We start from the raw sequence: 14,481 nt of genomic DNA, 5'->3' as shown, positions 1-14,481 counted from the left end.
ATCTGCTTAATCAATCTCTAACACAGTTTCATAGTCTAAGTCATGAGTTTTATCTCATGATCATAGCGCAACTTCTCATGTCACTTTTACACTTATTAGCGGGTACCAATGCCTATTCACTCATTCACCTGGCATTTTTTTAATAGTATTATTGAACAACTAATCAATTGAAATAGTAAAATATTTCTCACACACCTTCAAACCTTTTTTTTTACACACATTTACACCCCACACACACTCACACCCTAGCAAGATTCCAGCAATGGGTACTCAAACCCATGACCTCGTATTGAAACTCTTGTGAGGCTACCACCGAGGCTCGAGTAAGGATCCTCGCACCGTGTGTGTGTGCGCGTGTGTGTGTGTGTAAATACATATATGTACACATTGCTTTTATTTTTGTTTACACTTGATTTAGTATGGTCTAATCAAATGGTCTAGAAAACACGTGGTGATAGCCATGTATATGAACTTCAAAGTCAAGAGACTAGAGGTATGTTTGTATTGAAAAGCATTAATTGTAATTCTCCAACAAAAGCATCCTTCTAAAAAAATATTAAATTTACAACTATAGCAACAACAAGTGTTTAACAATGTATTAAAGAGAAGAGTAACAATTTTTTTAAAAGCTTATGACATTATAATGAGAGTGAGCCTTGATTAAAAACCACAAGCGTTGGTGAACGGGTTAGTGTACTTAAGGAAAAAGTGGCGATAAGAGAGTGGAGGCAGCCTTAACTCCAACAGGACACTCTATTAGAGCTGCCAATACAAAAGTATCTATACTCTCCAACTTTAGAGTTTGTGATTCCGCATATTCTTAAACTTTTAAAGTGAGTTATTTAACAAGTTCGTAAATGCCGTTTCACTTTTTTCTTGTTCTCAATCTATTATACAAATAATCTGGACGGCTTGCAAATCTATGTTTTTATTATTATTTAAATCCAGCCTCACCTACCATAGTTTTATCCTTCTTTTTAGTGTTTTTTACGTTCTTTCAAAAATTTCTCATTTTCAATCTTGGTTTAGACCTTAGGCCAGGGCTGCTTATTATTATATCCATTCGGACCCTATCATTTCATAGCCAAGTCTCTCTTGCTTTTCCTCCAAACACTCAGAAAACTTCAAATCACTATAAAAACGTCGACCTAACGTTTTTCTAGCATTCCACTTTCCTCCTTCAATCCATTTATTATTAAATAATACTGATTCCTCTCCTCCCAAATTCCACAACATTGATTTTAGGCACATGTCCTTTCCACTCTCTCTCCTCCTGATGTTACGCAGTCAAACTTTCTCACAATTTTAAATTTGTAATCTTTACATATTTTATTAGTCTATTTGCTTAGGAAGAAGTTTATTCTCCATAGTATACAAGATTGCTTGGTGTCCTCGATGAACAACGTGAAACTCACACGCGCTGAAACTCACACGCGCGCGTGCACACGAGTTTCTCAGGCAGCCTTTTTGGAGCCAACGTCCGTATCTCCGCCCGACAGTGTAGACTCATGTTTCTAACTAAAACACGAAGAAGCCGGAAGCGGATTGGCTGGTGTACCACACACCACCGATCTGGCTGATGTGGGTACGTGTCGTGCGAAGACGATCGCTGACATCTTCGTGCTCCGAGTTCTACGAACGGTTCAAAGGAGATCAAAGTTACATGGGCCTACAATGATGTATTTATTATATCCATCCGTTCATCCATTTGTAGAGATTATTTCAGATTTTGTGCCAAAAAATGAGTCATATAAAAATCTCAAGTGGACCACACAACGAATAGGAGTGGGAGAATGATTTTCACCATTAAAACATTTGTAGGGTCCATGGTAACGTTTATTTTCCATCCAATCCGTTCAGAAGGTCTCACAAATACCTGGATGAAGAGGAAAAACAAATATCATAATGATCCAAAACTTCTGTAACCCCAAAAGGGTTTCAATGGTAGAGGTTCAATCCGTCACTAATTTTTGCAGTGTGGTCCAATTAATATTTTTATGTCTTAATTTTCTTCTCAAGACTTACGACGAGCTTTTCAAATGGAAGGACGGTTTGGATATAACACATGCCTTGTGATGGGACACGCAGAATTTGGTGAACCAGCCAATCCGCTTCCACGAAGAAGCCAGCGTAATTTCCATGCCACCGGTTTAAGATTAGCCTACTTGCATTCGTGCGCGTGCAATTCTTATGATTTGGTATTTACAGGTGCCGATTTAATATATTCGTGAAAGATCCAATACGTTATACAGAGTAGAACCATGACTCTGATCACATGGACCAAAGATAATTTCGTTTAGTTATCAGGTGTTATAACATGTGTAAAAAATAAAGAGACGGTTGCAAATTGGCCTATGATTCGCATTCATTGTCCATTCATCAGATGAAAGAACTGACCAGATTTTAACATCTATATCTATACCGTGTGTCCCGATTTATAAACGGGTCGGATATGCTGCACGTGTGGGTTGCTAAGTGACGAAAAGTACATTCGCGCGGTGCAGTTTCCGTTTCTGATCCGGAACCAATTAGGCCAACCCTGTAAGATAAAGGCCTTGGTACTCTGACAGAGCGTGACAATCCATGCGCATGCACGGGGAGATTGTACACGTGGAATACACAGAATAAAAGCCTCATAAAGGATTGTACACGTGGATTATACTTATAATACAATCCCTAAAAAAAGAAGGGCCCCACAATTGAAGAATCACATGCCAAAAACAAGACAGATTCAATGATCCTCGTATTAATATAAATGTTTCCATTCAATTGAACCAAATTCAATTTAAAATTGAATACCTAATAAATATTCAACATTTTAACGGTGTGGATTGAGGTATGGTATGCCACATAGATATTATCTCTCTGCGTGATTATGAATATTCATAATCCGGCAACGTACCAACAACTACAGTAGAGCGCCCAGAGACTGGATGTGGGCCCGGAAGACCTGGAAAATCCGGCCCCTTGACTGGCACGACGAGTCCTTGTATCAGCGTACCTACGCTAAAATCAAAGCCTCCTCTGTCTCTTCTACCAACTCAGGGAGATCCATTGCCCTTGAAATATCCAACTATCCTCTCTCTCTTCTCTGATCGTCGCCATCGTTCTCCGACTGTCGATTCTACAACAGGTCAGCTTTTCAGCCGCTGGATTTTTTTTTTATTTTTAATTTTTTAACGGCAGTTCCAGTTTAATTTTGTTTCTGCCATGGCATCTGCAGTGTCTATTCGATTTCTTTCTCTGCCGTTTTTTTCACACTCGATTGCTTCTATTTCGGCAGATTGAATCGTGGTGAAACGAGAATAGTATCGTTTCTCCTTCTCTCGATTCTTGTTGTCAAAATCGGAGTTTGGATTTTTCTAGAAATGGTAGAAAGATTATTGATTTTCCGGGAGTTGCTATGTTAGGATATCAGAATTAGGGATTTTCCCCCTATTCGGTGAAAATCGGCCGAGTATGGAACTGGGTTTGGTAGTTCGTCGTGCAGATGAAGGCGGGCAAAAATAGCCGGGACAGGCTATGGTGATGCCTGTGGTGGTGTGGTGATGGTGGTAGTGGTGATGATGATGATGATGCTGATGATGATGATTTCAGGAATACCTGGCTGGGTGTACCATTTACATATACTGATGTGGCCATATAATGTAAATGATCACTTGGAATCGGTTTTTGATTTTGTTAACATACGGCCCTTCACATGTGCTGACATGCCACGTGTCTAGGGCATCTGAGCCTTGGAAAAGGTGGGCCCAAACATGAAGACTGCTCAGTGCGAAAGCTGGTCCACTCATTGGGCAGGCTACATGGGCATGTTGAATCAGACCCGTCAAACTGTTTTTAAAGGGTATGTTGTAAGATGTCTTCAATCAGTACATGTAACAGGGGTTCGATTGATTGACCACCTTGGTCGATCAATTGAATGAGCCTCGAATTATACAGATTGGTCTTTGGATAGTTTTGGACAATATTGTTCGATTGAACTGTGGGGTTGGTAGATTGACAGAATTCAAAAAATACTTGTAAACTCTTTGGACACTTTTGAGCATGTTCAAGCGATCGAACATGTGGTGCTTGATTGATCGAGGATCGCTTGATTAGTGTTGATCGATCGATGGTTAGTTCGATGACGCCTGCAATTTTGCGTAATTGCGTGATTAGTTTCCTATTCCGGGTGTTATGCTATATGGGTGTAATTGCAGGATTAGGGAATTTAAATAAGGGCTTAAACGTTTCTAGGTTTTGTAGAGAAAAAAACGAGGGTTTTCTAATTGTAAGTGCATCCATCTCTTGTACTTTTTATTTTTATAGCGAGTGTTGTCACTGTGCCGTGGTTTTTTCCCGCAAGGGTTTTTCCATGTAAAATTCGTGTGTACTTGTGCATGTTTTGTTTGCGTTTGCTTATCGTTGTGTGATATGAAGTTGAGGTTTGCTTCCGTAGTCCCCTAACAAATGGTATTAGAGCTAATTTTGGGTTTTGAGTTTGAATTTGAAACATGACGGTTAAGGTATCAAACGTGAAGTATGAAACAGAGAAGTTCACCGAGAAAAAACAACTTCAAATTATGGAAGGTGAAGATGAGATGCCTTTTAGTTCAACAAGGACTGTAACATGCACTCATTAGTGTAGAGAAGCATCCAGGGTCTGTGAGCAATGATGGGTGGGAAGAATTGGATGAGAGGGCGAAATCTTCGGTCCAACTATATTTGGCGGATGGTATCATTTACAATGTCCTTAATCAAAAGACTACCGCAAGACTTTGGAAGAAGTTAGATAGTTTGTACATGATGAAATCACTGTTGAATCATTTGCATCTGAAAAAACAATTCTATCATTTGAATATGGCGGAAGGGTCGGATCTTAATGATCACATCATTGCGTTTAATCAGATACTTTGCAAATTGACAAGCGTGGAAGTGAAGATTGGCGAGAAAGACCAAGCCCTAATTCTGTTGAACTCTCTTTCCGAGTCTCATGATAGCTTTGTAGACACTATGTGCCACGATAGAGAGACCATTGATGTCGAGACTATCATCTCAGCTCTTCAGTAGAAGATGTTGAGAAATAAAGACAACGGCATGGGGTCCTTTATGGATGCATTGATAGCTAGAGGAAGGAATTCTGAGCGAGAGAAGGAAAACTCATGATTACGGTCAAGTCTAAGGGCAATGGAAAGATGAAATGCTGGAACTATTGGAGACATGGGCATATGAAGAAGGATTGTCGAAATCCTAAAACCTAGAATGGGGAAAAAATCAGATGAAGCGTGTAAGGAGGCCAATACGGTAGAATCTAGTGAAGAGTTGGATGGTGGTGACTTTCTTGACCGCATCGAAATCCGGTTATATCAGTGATGAGTGGATTTTAGATTCAGGGCCCTCATACCACATTATTTTTCAGTGAGATTGGTTTACTAGTTATAGTCAGTGCGATGGCGGAGAAGTGTTTATGGGCAAGGACATTGCCCGTAAAGTTGTTAGAATCGGAACGGTGCGCATTAAGTTGTTTGATGGAATGGAGCGCATCCTGACGGATGTTAGACACGTTCCTGAGCTTAGGAAGTATTTGATATCCTTGGGAGCTCTCGATGCACTTGGGTGCAAGTTCACCGGGTTTGATTGTGTTCTAAAAGTTTCAAAAGGGGCACTCATAGTGATGAAAGCGTAACAGAGCGGTAACTTTTATAAGTTGATCGAGAATACTATATCGGGTAGAGCTGTAACGCCTACAGCGAAGTTCACATCGGCACGTTTGTGGCATGCTCGTCTAGGCGACACGAGCAAGCATGGTATGAAGGTACTTTCTGATTAATGCTTAATCCCTGTTTTTAAAGGTGTTTATTTAAATACATGCGAGCATTGTATATGTGGTAAACAATAATGATTATCTTGTAAGTTGAGAAAACATGTTAGTAAAAGGATGCTTGATTATGTGTATTCTAATGTATGGGAGCCGTCACCCGTAGTTTCTGGAGGGTGTTCATCGGTCTTTGTATCATTCATAGATGACTACTTTAGAAAGGTGTGGGTATACTTTATGAAGTATAAATCAACCATTTTTGCCACCTTTAAAGTGTGAAAGACGATGGTAGAAAAATAGTCAGGACAAAAATTGAAAGTTTTTAAGGACAAATAACAGTGAAGAATTCACTTTAAATGAATTTAACTAGTTTTGTAAAGATGAGGGAATCGTATGACATGTCATAGTCAGACACACATCAAAGTAGAATTGTGTGGGGAAACGAATGAATTAGACTCTCTTGTAGAGAGTCCGAAGCATGTTGAGCAACGCTGCGTTAGGCAATGAGCTATGGACTGAGGCAGTTAACGCGACTTGTTACTTAGTAAATCGGTCTCCGTCTACGCCAATTAGTTGTAAAATTTCAGAGGAAGCGTGGAGTAGTCACAATGTAGACTATTCAGGGTTGCGAGTATTTAGTTGTGACGCTTACTATCATGTACTGCAGTTGAGAAAGATAAGCTCAACCAAAGGGCAAAAAAGTGCACCTTTATTGGCTATGGTGATGGTGTGAAGGGATACACGGAAGATCACAATTACCCGTGACGTCAGGTTTGATGAGGATTCTTTATTCCGTAAGGGAGAAAACAAGGAACCAGAAAAATCAGTAGTGATCAATGTTGAAATCAATAAGGGTGAAACATAGGTTGAAGCTGAGCCGTAATAAGAGGTACATGAGCAGGTGAAGCTGCCACCTGTGAGGAAAAATCTACTGAGAGATCGTAAATTACTGGCGAAATACAGAGATAACTCGAATATTGTGTTCACTTTCATTACAGATGAGGGGGATCCATCTACTTTCCAAGAAGCACTTGATGATTCAGATGCTGAGAAGTGGATGGCGGTGATATAAGACGAGATTGACTTTTTGTACAAGAATGAGATGTGGGAGTTGGTAGAGCTTCTCGTTGGACGTAAAGCAATCCGACACACGTGGATTTACAAAAAGAAACATGATAGGTATAAGGCAAGATTGGTTGCGAAGGGGTATGCTCAGCAAGAAGGCATTGGCTTCAGTGGGATTTTCACGCCTGTTGTCAAGTAGGTATCTATTAGATTTTTGTTGGCACTGATTGCCTAATACAACCTCAAACTAGAACAAATGGATGTTAAAACTGCTTTCCTACATGGGAAATGTAGATATACATGAAGCAACCAGAGAGGTTTGAAATCCAAGGGGCAGAGAATAAGGTTTGCAGGTTAAGGAGGTCGTTGTACGACCTTAAACAGTCGCCTAGGTAGTGGTATAAGAAGTTTGATACTTTCATGGTGAGTCAGTGGTTTATTAGAAGTGAATATGATAACCGTGTTTACTTCAAGACACTAAGTGATGGAGGATTCATTCTATTGTTAATATATGTTGATGATATGCTTATCGCCAGCTATAACATATCTTAAATAAACCCATTGAAGACTAAACTATCAAGGACATTTGAAATGAAAGATCTGGGGCCGTAAAGAGGATTCTCGACATAGATATACACAAGGATAGGGAGAGGAGCAGATTACAGTTGTCTCAGGCAGAGTACCTTGAGAAGGTATTGGTGAAGTTTGGGATAGACAAGGCTAAGCCAGTTAGCACACCCCATGCTGCTTACTTCAAGCTTTCTTCAAAGCAATGTTCCATTATAGATGAAGAAAAACGGGATGTCTCGTGTGCTATATTCGAGTGCGGTTGATAGTTTGATGATGCCATGGTCTCTAGGAGACTGGATATTTCACATGCAGTCGGTGTTGTGAGCAGATTTATGTCAAACCCCGGCAAACAACATTGGGAGGTAGTGAAATGGCTACTTCGTTATCTACGACGTACATCGGACTATGTCTTGACATTTCAGAAATCAGATGAAAAGTTTGTAAGCTATGTGCATACAAATTACGCAGGGAATGTGGATAACAGAAGGTCGACTTCCGGTTACTCGTTTGTATTAGCGGGTGGAGCGATCGGTTGGATGTCGAAGCTTCAGTCTGTGGTTGCTCTTTCCACAACCAAAGCTGAGTATATAGCAATGACAGAGACATTCAAGGAAGGTGTTTGGTTGCGTGGAATGATGAACAGACTCGAGCTTCAGCAGGAGGCTGTGCCGGTTAATTGTGACAGCGAAAGCGCGATTGGTTTCGCGAAGAATTCTCTTTACCACTCTAGAACTAAACATATTGATGTTCGTCATTATTTTATCCGACATGTGCTTGAGGAAGGTGATTTCACTCTGGAGAAAATCTACACAGGTGTGAATCCGGCAGACATGCTTACAAAGGTGGTTATTGCGAAGAAGTTCCGATTCTGTTCAACTTCTCTGGGTTTGACGAAAGGTTGATGAAGACGGAGTATGTATGAAAAGTGATGACGATGGTGAAGCTATGATGAAGGCGATTAGAGATGAAGCTTGGAGTTTTGAGCAATGGTTCATGATGATTGAAGTCATGGTAGAGATTGTTGTTAGATGTCTTCAATTTGTACATGTAAGAGGTGTTTGATCGATCGACCACCTTGGTCGATCAATCGAATGAGCCTCAAATTATACAAATTGGTCTTTGGGCAATTTCGGACAGTCTCGATCGATCGATCTATCGAGTTGATCGATCGACATAATTCGAAAAATACTTTTGAACTCTCTGGACACTTTTGAGCATGTTCAAGCGATCGAACATGTGGTGCTTGATCGATCATTGACCAATCGATTGATGTCGATCGATCAATGGTTAGATCGATAGTGCACACAATTTTGCGTAATTGCGCGATTAGTTTCCTATTCTAGGTGTTATGCTATATATATGGGTGTAATTGCGGGATTACGGTATTCCAATCAAGGCTTAAACGTTTTTAGGTTTTGGAGAGGAGAAAATGAGGGTTTTCTAATTGTAAGTGTATCCGTCTCTTGTACTTTTTCGTTTTCGTAGTGATCATTATTGCTTTGTGCCTTGGTTTTTTCCCACGAGATTTTTTTCATGTAAAATTCGTGTGTACTTGTGCATGCTTTGTTTGCGTTTGCTTATCGTCGTGTGATCCGAAGTCGAGTTTTGCTTCCGCGGTCCCCCAACAGGGTAGACCGCCTTCTGAGTGGACTGGGATGATTTTTGTGCTAAGCGATCTTCATGGTGGGGGACCACCTTTTCCGCCGCTAGGAAGTCCTGCACATGTGAGATAATGGCACATGAGAAGGTATGCATGCTGCCCTTACCTATCCTTTTAAAAAAAGTATGCTGCCCTTACCTACACCCAGTTGTAGGTGAATATTCCTCATATGTTCATTCTCTGTGTGTGTATATATATCATCATCGTCGTCATAGCCATGTCCCAACTATTTGGGTTGGGCTTATGAATGATTTCATGGAAAAAGTTTGATGATTGGCTACCCAACATCAACCCTTCCTTACTTGGGCTGGGGATTGGCTGTTGTAGTTGCAATCATTGTTATTAAAATCTTACGATTTATGAAATATGACTTGAGTTGAATCTTGAGCAAAAACGATTTGAATCTCACCTTGAATCCCTTTTTATATGAATCCTACGATTCTATGAGTTGAATCTTACAATTTATGATTCAAATCTCAATCTATGATTCAAATTATAATTGCTCTCTTCTATTTTAAGCTTCACTTGGCTTTCATTTTATGTTTTTTAATTGATGCAATCTTTAAAAATTGTTTAGAAAAGGTAAATTATTTTGTTTTTTTCTTTCTAAGATATATATATTCTCTTGAACATTAAATCATAATTCTTAACTGGTTGAAACACCAAATTGATGTATGACTTATCCAGGATGTTTTTATGAATGGTTACAATCATGTTGACCTATATGTATTGTGGAATAATGTTTAGAAATCAAAATATCTTTTTTCGTCAGTCTATAGTATCCAATGTTGCTTTTCCAACATGATTCTAACATAAATTATTAAAGGATCCTTGTATGATTTTTAAGGGAAATTTCTTAAAAGACAAAAATAGAGGAAAGATAAGAATCCTTTAACACTATCATGACATGGTATTACTCAATGCATATTGATGGCAAAAGGATGATTGATAAGTTTTTTTTTTTTTTCCTGATTTATTTATATTTTTTCATTTCTTTTCAATTTATTATGAAAATTGGAAAAAATCTTATGGTTTACGATATGATTTGCGATTCGATATGATTCAACCCCTATTACAATTTGTGATACGATAACGATTTTGACAACATTGGTTGCAATCACTATCAGGCGCAATCCTCTAGCTGATAAAAAGGAAAAAATATATTAAAATATCCATAAAAAGAAATATATATTCATCATCATCATCATCATCTAAGCCTTATCAATCATGAATCTTGTTCCACCACTCCACTCTATCAGGGGCCATATCTTCAATTAGACGTCTCTTCTTACTACTTCCACCCACGTTCTTTTGGGCCTTCCCTTTGCCCTTTTAGAGCCTTCATGTACTATTTCACTCATTCTAACCAGCGCAGTTCTTGGTTTCTGTTACACATGACCAAACCATCTAAGTCTACTTCCCCTCATCTTATTACCTATTACAAATACAAAAAAAAAATAAAATAAAAAAATCTTGACAAAGAGCCCAACTAAACATGGTAATGACATCTATCTTACTCACTGTCCTAATCCTAACCCATTTTATAAAGTTATGTCTGTTACATATGATTCCCAAGGCCGACATGATGCACCTATTCCAAACGTGTCTGTGATGAGAGCAGGGCCAGTGATGGGGACATCTCGTGCATACGCGCACGCACGCCGCCTCACCTACGCACGTACGCAAGGAGTAGGAGGGCCTCACCATCGATCTGTCTCGATGACGACGTCCAGGGAGAGCCTCCTACCTAAAAGACGAAGTTTGGTTCAAAAGATTGGGTCCGATAATCAAGAAAAGCTCATCATGGGATCTTATGATCGTGGCCCACTCGTCGGATTGATTTCATATTTTAGGTTTTGTTTATTGTTATTATTTAGAACATAGTGAATGCTTTAGATTTCTTTGTTTGGTTTTTATTTTAGTTTACTTCATCGCCAAGTAATAGGTTGCGCACATGGTGCGAGTTTTGGGGTATAGGATTTTCCCTATAAATAGGCACCCCTTGTAGTTCTTTTGATTGATTGCAGTTAATAAAAAAATTCTTGCTTTATTTTTCTGCTCTCTTCGTGAGTTGTGGAAGAATTCAAAAGTGGGTGCGAAGCCGTCCCTTTTTGAAGGGCTAACTACCATGGTGCGAAGCCACATCGATCCCGATTTACTCCCATCCTCCATCATCTTTTTTTTCCATCTTCCCCCACCATCCGTACTTCGAATTCGTCCTTTTGTTGCATTAGATTTCTTCATTACAGCAGGTTTCCAGATTTCGGCCCGCAGGCAAGCTGAAACTTCGGCGGAGCACCACGCACAAACCGTACATCGGATCAAGCTGAGATTTGGGGGTTTTGGAGACTATCCCTGGCCGACCAGGGCCAAGGTGATCTTTTTCTGAATAGTGGGCCCCACACACCTGCGGCCGGAATTACACGCATGTTCGTCTGGCCATTGTTGCTGTCCACATGTGGGATCGTCTTTTGGCTCAGGTTTTTATCCTCTTTTATCCTCTCATAGCCGTTTTTCGTGAATCTTAGCCCTAGATTACGTTTTTCCTAAGTTATTTGCCAATTTTCTTACCCTAGAGTTCCCCGAATTGGAATTTCTGAATTCCTTGGATTAGGGACTGATTACTATGCATGCGTGGATGACTATTTCTTATCTTTGAGTATTGTTTGATTCATAATTTTTATTGATCCAGCCCTATCATGTGTAGGCCTGGACTCGCATAGATTCCCCTCAATTGAATATTTGGACTTTCATGTGGGATATGGAATTTGTGTAATTGTTTCCGAACTAACGTGATCTTAAGCCTGAAATCTCACATATCATATTTAATTTTCATGTCCTGCATCAAATTCGGTATCAAAGCCTAGGGTACTTGTAGGGGAATTCACCACATATTTAGGGTTTAGTTAATTTGAGTCATTCATACATCCAGTCCATCATATATAGCTGCTAGAAAACCGTAGTCCTTGATATATATAGCTGAATTTTCGTAACAGTGTGTAGTCTCCTTCATATTGAGTCTCGTAGGGTCATTTAGTTTTTAGACGCATATAGTTGTCATAGAAAGTCCTTAGGTTGAGTTACCCAGTGTATGCCTACACGTACGGGTCATGGTTTTGGCTTGCAACTTACACTAAACATGGAGCAACTGCTAGAGTCAATGAACAAGTTGTCCTAGCAAATCGAGTATTTGGGTCAATTCTATGAACAATATATAGACCAACGCTTTGATCAATTTGATGCACGCATTACCCAACTAAAGGCCTCCGCCAAGACAAATCCCAGCATTAGGGTAGATGTCCAATCTCAGGCAGGTGGCCGGGAGGATAGACTAATGAATGGAGGTGGCCAAGGAATCAGTCATGGGCATGCACCCGTGCACCCACCCCAACAGGGGCATCAAGACCACTATTTTGAGTGGCATAACACGTACGGCCTTGTGGCTAGAGAGAGTGCTCTAGAGGCTAGTATAGAGTTACCCACTGAGGCCATTCCGGTAGTAGATGAGTTTCGTGATGTCTTTCCTGATGATCTACCGGATGAGTCTCCCCCTAGGAGGGATATAGAGCACACCAGAACATGGGACACCGTAATACCTACAGCCGAGGTTGCGTTTAATAGTTCCGTCGATAGGTCCACAGGTCTCAGTCCTTATGAAGTCGTTACTGGTTATAAACCTGAGAAACCTATTGATCTTGTCCCTATGTTACTGTCTCATAGGCCGTCAGAGCCTGCAGAGTCTTTTGTGCATCATATTCATTCATGACATCAAGAAATCAGGCAGAAGATCACTACTAGTAATGAACATTACAAATTTTCTGCAAACTAGAATAAATGTTTCAAAGAATTCAATGTAAGGGACTCCGTGATGGTCCGCATCAGCCCTGAGCGGTACCCTCCGAGGGCCGTTCGTAAGTTACACGCGCGTGGCGCTGGACCCTTCAAAATTATAAAACGAAACGGTCTCAATGTGTATGAGGTAGATCTTCCACCTTCCATGAGAATTAGTTCCACATTCAATGTGGAAGATCTAGTTGCATTTCAAGGAGCTATTGATGCATTGTCTAGCCTTTCGCCTAACCATCTTGATTCATCAGACGTTTCCATTGATCCATGGTCCCCTCCCGACCCATTTTCCCAGCCTCTACCTCCCATACCTATCCGTCCCGACCCATCTTCCTAGTTATTACGTCCCATATCTACCCCTCCCGACCCATTTTTCCAACTTCTACCTCCCATACTTATCCGTCCCTACTCATTTTCCTAGCCTTTACCTCCCATACCTACCTGTCCTGACCCATATTCTCAGCTTTTACGTCATATACCTACTCTTTCCGACCCATTTTTCCAGCCTCTACGTCCCATACCTATCCGTCCCGACCCATTTTCCCAGCCTCTACCTCCTATACCTACCCGTCCCAACCCATTTCCTCAGCCTCTACCTCCCATACCTATTATTCTTGACATTTCTTCTCAGTCACTCCTTCCTATACCTAACCTTCACACACCCAGAGAGGAAATAGAGGATATCCTGGACCATCAGATAGTTTTAACGTCGGACAACAAGTTTCAGAAGTACCTGGTCAAGTGGAATTCACGCCCAGCTTCAGACAGCACGTGACTCACTGCGGAAGAGCTCCAGAGACTTGATCTTGACGTCCTGGAGTGGTTCAGGAGTTTTATTTCGCCAGTGGCGAAATCTTCGCAGTCGAAGAGAATTGATGGGGACATCTCGCGCATACGCGCACGCACGCCGCCTCACCTACGCACGTACGCACGGAGTAGGAGGGCCCCACCATCAATCTGTCTCTATGACGACATCCAGGGAGGGCCTCCTACCTAGAAGACGAAGTTTGGTTCAAAAGATTGGGCCCAATAACCAAGAAAAGCCCATCATGGGATCTCATGATCGTGGCCCACTCGTCGGATTGATTTCATATTTTAGGTTTTGTTTATTGTTATTATTTAGAACATGGTGAACGCTTTAGATTTCTCTGTTTGGTTTTTATTTTAGTTTACTTCATCGCCAAGTAATAGGTTGCGCACATGGTACGAGTTTTGGTGTATATCATTTTCCCTATAAATAGGCACCCCTTGTAGTTTTTTTGATTGATTGAAGTTAATAAAAAAAATTTTGCTTAATTTTTTCTCTCTTCGTGAGTTGTGGAAGAATTCAAAAGTGGGTGCGAAGCCCTCCCTTTTTGAAGGGCTAACTACCGTGGTGCGAAGCCACATCGATCCCGATTCACCCCCATCCTCCATCATCTTTTTTTATTTTTCCATCTTCCCCCACCATCCGTTCTTCGAATTCGTTCTTTTGTTACATCAGATTTCTTCATTACAGCAGGTTTCCAAATTTCGGCCCACAGGCAAGCTGAAACTTCGA

At 40.6% G+C, this 14,481-nt stretch overlaps 1 protein-coding gene across 4 annotated transcripts in view; it reads left to right on the top strand.

The window, feature by feature from the left end:
* Positions 1–2,974: 2,974 nt before the first annotated feature.
* LOC131241241 (cyclic nucleotide-gated ion channel 1-like) overlaps positions 2,975–14,481 on the top strand; it is a 35,871-nt gene continuing 24,364 nt past the window's right edge. For 3 of the 4 annotated variants that reach the window (XM_058239985.1, XM_058239986.1, XM_058239983.1), the window contains exon 1: positions 2,975–3,133. The gene's annotated coding sequence lies outside the window, so the exon portion shown is untranslated. The remainder of the gene's footprint in view (positions 3,134–14,481) is intronic. The other variant, XM_058239984.1, reaches the window with a different exon arrangement.

Source organism: Magnolia sinica, chromosome 3 (assembly GCF_029962835.1).
Source record: "Magnolia sinica isolate HGM2019 chromosome 3, MsV1, whole genome shotgun sequence".
NCBI lineage: Eukaryota > Viridiplantae > Streptophyta > Magnoliopsida > Magnoliales > Magnoliaceae > Magnolia > Magnolia sinica.
Note: the sequence above shows the minus strand (reverse complement) of the source record. Positions and strands in the feature narration are given on the sequence as shown.